Source organism: Chiloscyllium plagiosum, unplaced genomic scaffold (assembly GCF_037043375.1).
Source record: "Chiloscyllium plagiosum isolate Xiang-an unplaced genomic scaffold, Cpla_swu_hap1 HiC_scaffold_32, whole genome shotgun sequence".
NCBI lineage: Eukaryota > Metazoa > Chordata > Chondrichthyes > Orectolobiformes > Hemiscylliidae > Chiloscyllium > Chiloscyllium plagiosum.
Genome location: NW_028270170.1, coordinates 36,320,823 through 36,326,433, shown reverse-complemented (window position 1 = coordinate 36,326,433; position 5,611 = coordinate 36,320,823). Strand labels below are relative to the sequence as shown.

General features: G+C 46.1%; 1 long non-coding RNA gene across 1 annotated transcript; it reads right to left on the bottom strand.

Annotated features, from left to right (window-relative positions):
- Positions 1–239: 239 nt before the first annotated feature.
- On the bottom strand, positions 240–5,059 carry LOC148141804 (uncharacterized). The gene is made up of 3 exons (XR_015752511.1): positions 4,786–5,059; positions 2,935–3,024; positions 240–258 (listed from the first exon to the last, which is right to left on the bottom strand). It is a non-coding gene; the product is annotated as an uncharacterized LOC148141804 (long non-coding RNA).
- Between the last annotated feature and the right edge of the window lie 552 nt (positions 5,060–5,611).

Sequence of the window (5,611 nt, the reverse complement as noted above, 5' to 3'; positions counted from 1 at the left end):
AGTTCTGAATTGTCATACCTTGTGTTTGAGAAACTTTTCCAGTTTCCTAAAGTAATGTTGAATGGCAGCATTTCTCTTCAACTTGTGGTCAGATCCTGGTTTCCTCAGACAGTCTTGCAACTCTCTCAGCTGTTGCTCCAGGAGGAGACAAAAGTTTTCCACCTTGTCCCAGGCCCATGGTACTGAACCCAGATTCATGCTGTAGATCTTGTTGATGTGGTGCAGGGTATGATGGATAATCTCAATCCTGTCCTGAGTCTGTACAACACACACAAGATTAAGACAGGGACATTAGTGCTGTTCATTTGGGGTCATGTTAGATTAAATAAAACAATGAGCAAATAATGATTACATGTTCAAATAACAGATGCTTAGTTTTAGTATGTTAAAAGGGCTCTTGCAAAAGTACATACAAATCAAACATGATCAGATCAAGGAAAAATAAGCAATGCGAGTCTTTAAATCCATGGATTCGATACAAGTACATCGGAGGCAGAGGAAAAGGAGTTGGAGGATTCAGTAACTTAGAATTGTAGAAATCTAATGTCAGTATTAGGCAGGTGCTAGGGAGTGTTAGTTGAGAAGGGTTGTAGCAGGCAAGTCCACATTTGACATGTGGGAATTGTTTAAAGACCCACTGATGAGATTTCAGGACTAGCATGTTCCAGTAAGGAGGAAGGATGGTAAGGTAAGGGAACCTTGGATAACCAGGGAGATTGTAAATTTACTCAAACAAAGAAAATAATCATATCCGAGGTCGAGGAAGCCAAAATCAAACAGAGCCCATGATGAGTATAAGGGAAAGAGGAAATGAACACAAGCAGTGAATTGGGAGAGCAAGCAGGAGCCATAAAACAACCTTGGCAAGTAAGATTAAATAAATTCCTGAAGCATTCTACACATACTTCAAAACAAGAGGATTAATGGTGAGAAGGGAGGACCACTGAAGGATGAAGGAGTGAACTTGGGCTCAGTAGCGGAGGATGTGGTTAAGATCCTAAATGAGGTCTTTGCATAAATATTCACCCAGGAGAAGGATATGGAGGTTAGTTGGATTTGTCCAGCACATGCTAATATGCTATGGCATTTTGAGATCAACAAAGGAGAGGTATTGGGTTGTTGGAAGAGCATTAAAGTGGCTAAGACCCCAGGACTCGATGGTACCTACCCCAGGTTATTGAGAGATCTAAGAGAGGAGATTGCTGGGAACTGACCATGATCTTTGCATCCTTGTTAGCCACTTGAGAGGGTCTGGTGGACCAGTGAGTAGGTAATGTTGTTCCTCTGTTCAAGAAGGAAACTAGGTACAATCCAGGAATCTATATATCAGTGAGTCTCACATCGGTGGTTGGGAAGAAATTGGAGAGATTGCTTAGGGATAGGACTAACGGGCATTTGGGAAAGTGCGGCTAAATTAGGAGCAGTGGATGTTGTCTATATGGATTTCAATAAGGCTTTAGACAAGGGGCCTCATGGTAGGCTCTTCCAGAAGATTAAGATGCATGGGATCCATGATGACTTGACCACATGGATTCAGAATTGGCTTGCCCACAGAAGACAGAGGGTCATGTGGAACATGTATTTCATCTGGAGGTCTGTGACTAATGGTATTCTGCCAGGATCCATACTGGGACCTATGCTGTTTGTGATACATGTAACTGACTTGGATGAACACATAGATGGCTGGGGTAGTAAGTTTGCAGATGATACAAAAATTGATAGAGTTGTGGATAGTTGTGGATAGAAGATTGTCAAAAGATTTAGCATAATATACATCAGTTACAAATATGGGCAGAGAAATGGCAGAAGGACTTTAATCCAAGTTAGTGTAAGGTGCTGCACTTTGGGAGTCAAATGTTCAGGAAAAGTACACTGTTATTGGCAGGACCATGAACAGAATTGATGTACAGCAGAATCTTGGGGCTCAAGTCTGTTGCACCCTGAAAGTGGCCATGCAAGTAGAGGGGTGGTAAAGAAGGTGTATGGCATGCTTGCCTTTATTGGTCAGCGAATTGAGTAGAAGAGTCGGGATCTCAAGTTGCAGCTTTGGTTAGGCCACAGGTAGACTATTGCATTAAATTCTGGTCGCCACATTACAGGAAGAACGTGGAGGCATTGGAGAGGGTGCAGAACAAGTTTCCCAGGATGCTGTCTGAATTAGCAAATAGGAGAGATTGGAAATAAAACTCGGGTTGTTTTCTCTGGAGCGGTGGAGGCTGAGGAGAGACTTGATAGAAGTCTATAAAGTAATGAGGTGCATAAATAGGGTTGACAGTCACAATTTTTTTCCCAGAGTTGAAACATCTAAACCTAAAAGGCGTGCATTGAAGCTAAATTCAAAAGGAGGCGTGCGGGTAAGTTTTTACACAGGGAGTGGTAGGTGTCTGGGACATGCTGTGAGGTGAGGTAGTGGAGGCAGATACAATAGGGGCGTTTAAGAGACTTTTAGATAAGCACATTAATATGCAAGGAATGGAGGGTTATGGACCAAGGGTGCGCAGACGGGATCAAAGTTGGCTTCATGTTCAGCACAACATGTTGGGCCGAAGGGCCCGTTCCTGTGCTATATTGTTCTATGTTCAAAGCTGTGAAAAAGGAGATCAAGCCAGTAAGCGGCAAGCGTGGGATGAAGACAACAAGATGGTTTGAGCGGGAATGTGGATAGGGATGGTTTTTCGGATGAGCTGGGAAATGGTTTGATGGATGAGCTCGGTCGAGGTCTTGACCTAATATCAAGGGGTGAAGTAGACGTTAGGAGATTTTAAGAGTTGAAACATGTTGGGATACAGTTTGTGAGTGAGGTAAAGATTTTCACAGTGGGAGAAATCGCTGCTGTTCAATTTTCTGATGTGAACTCTCTGATCGTGTCGTTAATCTCACACATACTTTCTGTAAAATCACAGTCTGAATAAAATGAATTCAGTTTTAACTCACCCCCATTCCGTCCGAAAGTTTCACCAGGTCCAAGGGCTTGGTTTTCAGGGAGAACCTCTGCCTTAAACAGTGTCCAGGAAAGGGACCGCCCTGAGAGGAGAGAACAGTCCCGGTTACATTCACTCCCAGAAACTGAGATCCTGGAGAATCACTGAGCGGTAACGACACAAAATTAAAAGCTATTTTTCCCTGATCTGACATTTAGCCGGGAGCAGAACTACTGAGATTCCGGTCAGCTGAAACTCACCATTTCATGCAGTTTGCTCAGAGTCTCTGTGTTGAGAACTTGCTGTAAGTGCAGCCTCTCACAGCCCAGACTCAGGGTCCCGGACAACAACACCAGCACCGTCCAAAATCTCCAAATACTCCCCAGAGCCATGCTGCAACGTACCAGATGGAAACCCTGAGCGGAAGGAATTGATCTCGAGTAACTCCTAAACCGGTTCCTTTCTCAGTGAGTGAACCTCCAGGAGTCACAATGCAGCCGCTTGTGAAACAGAAGCGATCTCCTTAAGTGTCGAGTCCTCTGTGTGTGTGAGAGAGGCTGGACGGTGCTGTGAGCTACCACTGCCTGAGCTGCCGGTGTATATCGGCGGAGGGACTGGCGAGGTGTGGCCATGACATTCGGAAAGTGAAATCTGGTTGCGGGAGTTTTGAACGAGCTGTAGGAGAGCAAGAAACAGCCTGTGTGCTCCCTGTCTGAGGGAAGGAATCTGAAAGCTGGAGATTCATGAAGCAGCGAGTGGAAGATCCCTGACAGAAAATCACAGCCAGAGTTCGAGGCAAGCTCAAAGATCAGCCGTTGTCTCCAAACATCACTGATATTATTGGAAAGCGGATTGTTGCTTGATTCGAGCAATAGGTTATTCTTTAAATAAAACCACAAACAAGACTCAATCTAGGTGGAAATATGAGAAAACATTTGTTCTTTCTCGCCTTCACTGCAATCTTTGACAGAATGGACCGCAGCTTCGTCATTAGCTCTCCGTTACCATTCTGCATATTCATCACTCACAACCAACATTTTCGTTAAATGCACATGGAGAAGCCTGCAGCAAATCCTTTTATTCCCAGACGCAGGAAAACGTTTCCCTGTCACTCACTCCAATGAACCGCACCCTTTCCCCTCTCATTGACAACCTGTGATCCCGACCCTTGACCATTTGTTCCTGGGGATTATATTTGACCCCGAGATTAACTTTTGATGCAGAACCAAACCATAATCGATCACCAGTTTGGAATGCACCTTATCTTACATTTAAACATGGAGCCCTTGTGCCAGACACCGGGAAACCATGAAAAATCACCTTCCCCTCTCTCCTGTCAAGACCAAAGGCACGGAGTGAGGGCCCGGCTCTGGTGCTGCTCCTCCTGCGTCCATCCCGGTCGACTCCCAATGTCCTACTCCCGACCCCAGATCCCCAAACTGAACAAAGCGACCTTCACACCCCATTCCCGTTCTCGGCCCGAACGTACACCCCTGTCCCGGGACACAGTCAAACCCCTCACTCAATTCAGTCAAGTTCCCTCCGCCCCTTCTAAACTCCAGCAGACACAGGCCGAGCCTTGACCAACGTTTCCTTCTGAAACAATTTCAGGCATTACTCTGGGAAAACCTCTCTGTAATATCTCATGGCAGTTTACTTAAAATACATTACAACCTTCCTTCAATAAGATGACTAACTGTACACACTATTACAGATGTGGTCTCACCAGATCCCTGCACAATTGAACAAACCGGACTATTTCAGCATTCTAATGTTGTTTGCCTCTGTAAGTCAATAATTTATTATTCATTGACTAGACAAGTCAAAACAGTTTGCCTCTCAATGTGGATCAACAGAAACTCACCATATCATGCAGTTTGCTCAGAGTCTCTGTGTTCAGAACTTGCTGTAAGTGAAAAGTGAAATTCGAAAAGTGAAAACCGCTTCCAGGGATTTTGCAGGAGCTGCGGGGAGATCAAGAGTTGGTGCGGTTTCTTTCTGAGGTAAGGGATCGAAAGCTGGAGAGTCCGGAAGCAGCGGCTGGAAAATCCCGGCTGGAAAATCGCAAGCAGCGCTCGGTTTGCAGCGGAATGTTGAGTGTGTTCAGATCATGGGGCACTGAGCTGGTGTAGAGGGAGGCTCTGTACTTGGGGCAGGGGGAGTCTGGCTGGGTATTGGGGGCTGGATGTCCCAATCCGGATTATAGAGACCCCCGACTGCGGGAATCCCCCGTGTCCCGGTGTGTTCACATCGCGCTTGTCCCGTTCCCACATCCCGGGTTGGAAATGACAGGGAGCCCGGCTCCCAGGCCTGGCTCACCGGCTGCTGCTCCCTGTCTCCGCTCACATTCACCTGGGTCACAATCCGCTCCCTCACTGGAGGAAGGTTCTCATTTCCCGCTGAGATTCTGGAACCATTTTCAGAGTCGGAGTGAAATCATCAGGATCTGGTCTGAATCCGACTCCGAAAGTGATCCCGTTCCCTTCCCTGTCATTGTTTCTGCCTGCTCTCTCTCCCGGGATAGTGTCCATGTCAGTTTCTCTCTGGAAATGAACCTCGTGTCAACTTCCTCCAAAGTGCAAGTGTCTCAGGGAAAGTGACGCGATTTGTCATTTCCGAAAGGGAGGGGAGTTTGTAAACAGAGCGGGTCAGACTGAGAGCCGGCAGGGTTATCTGGGAAAGTGTGAGCG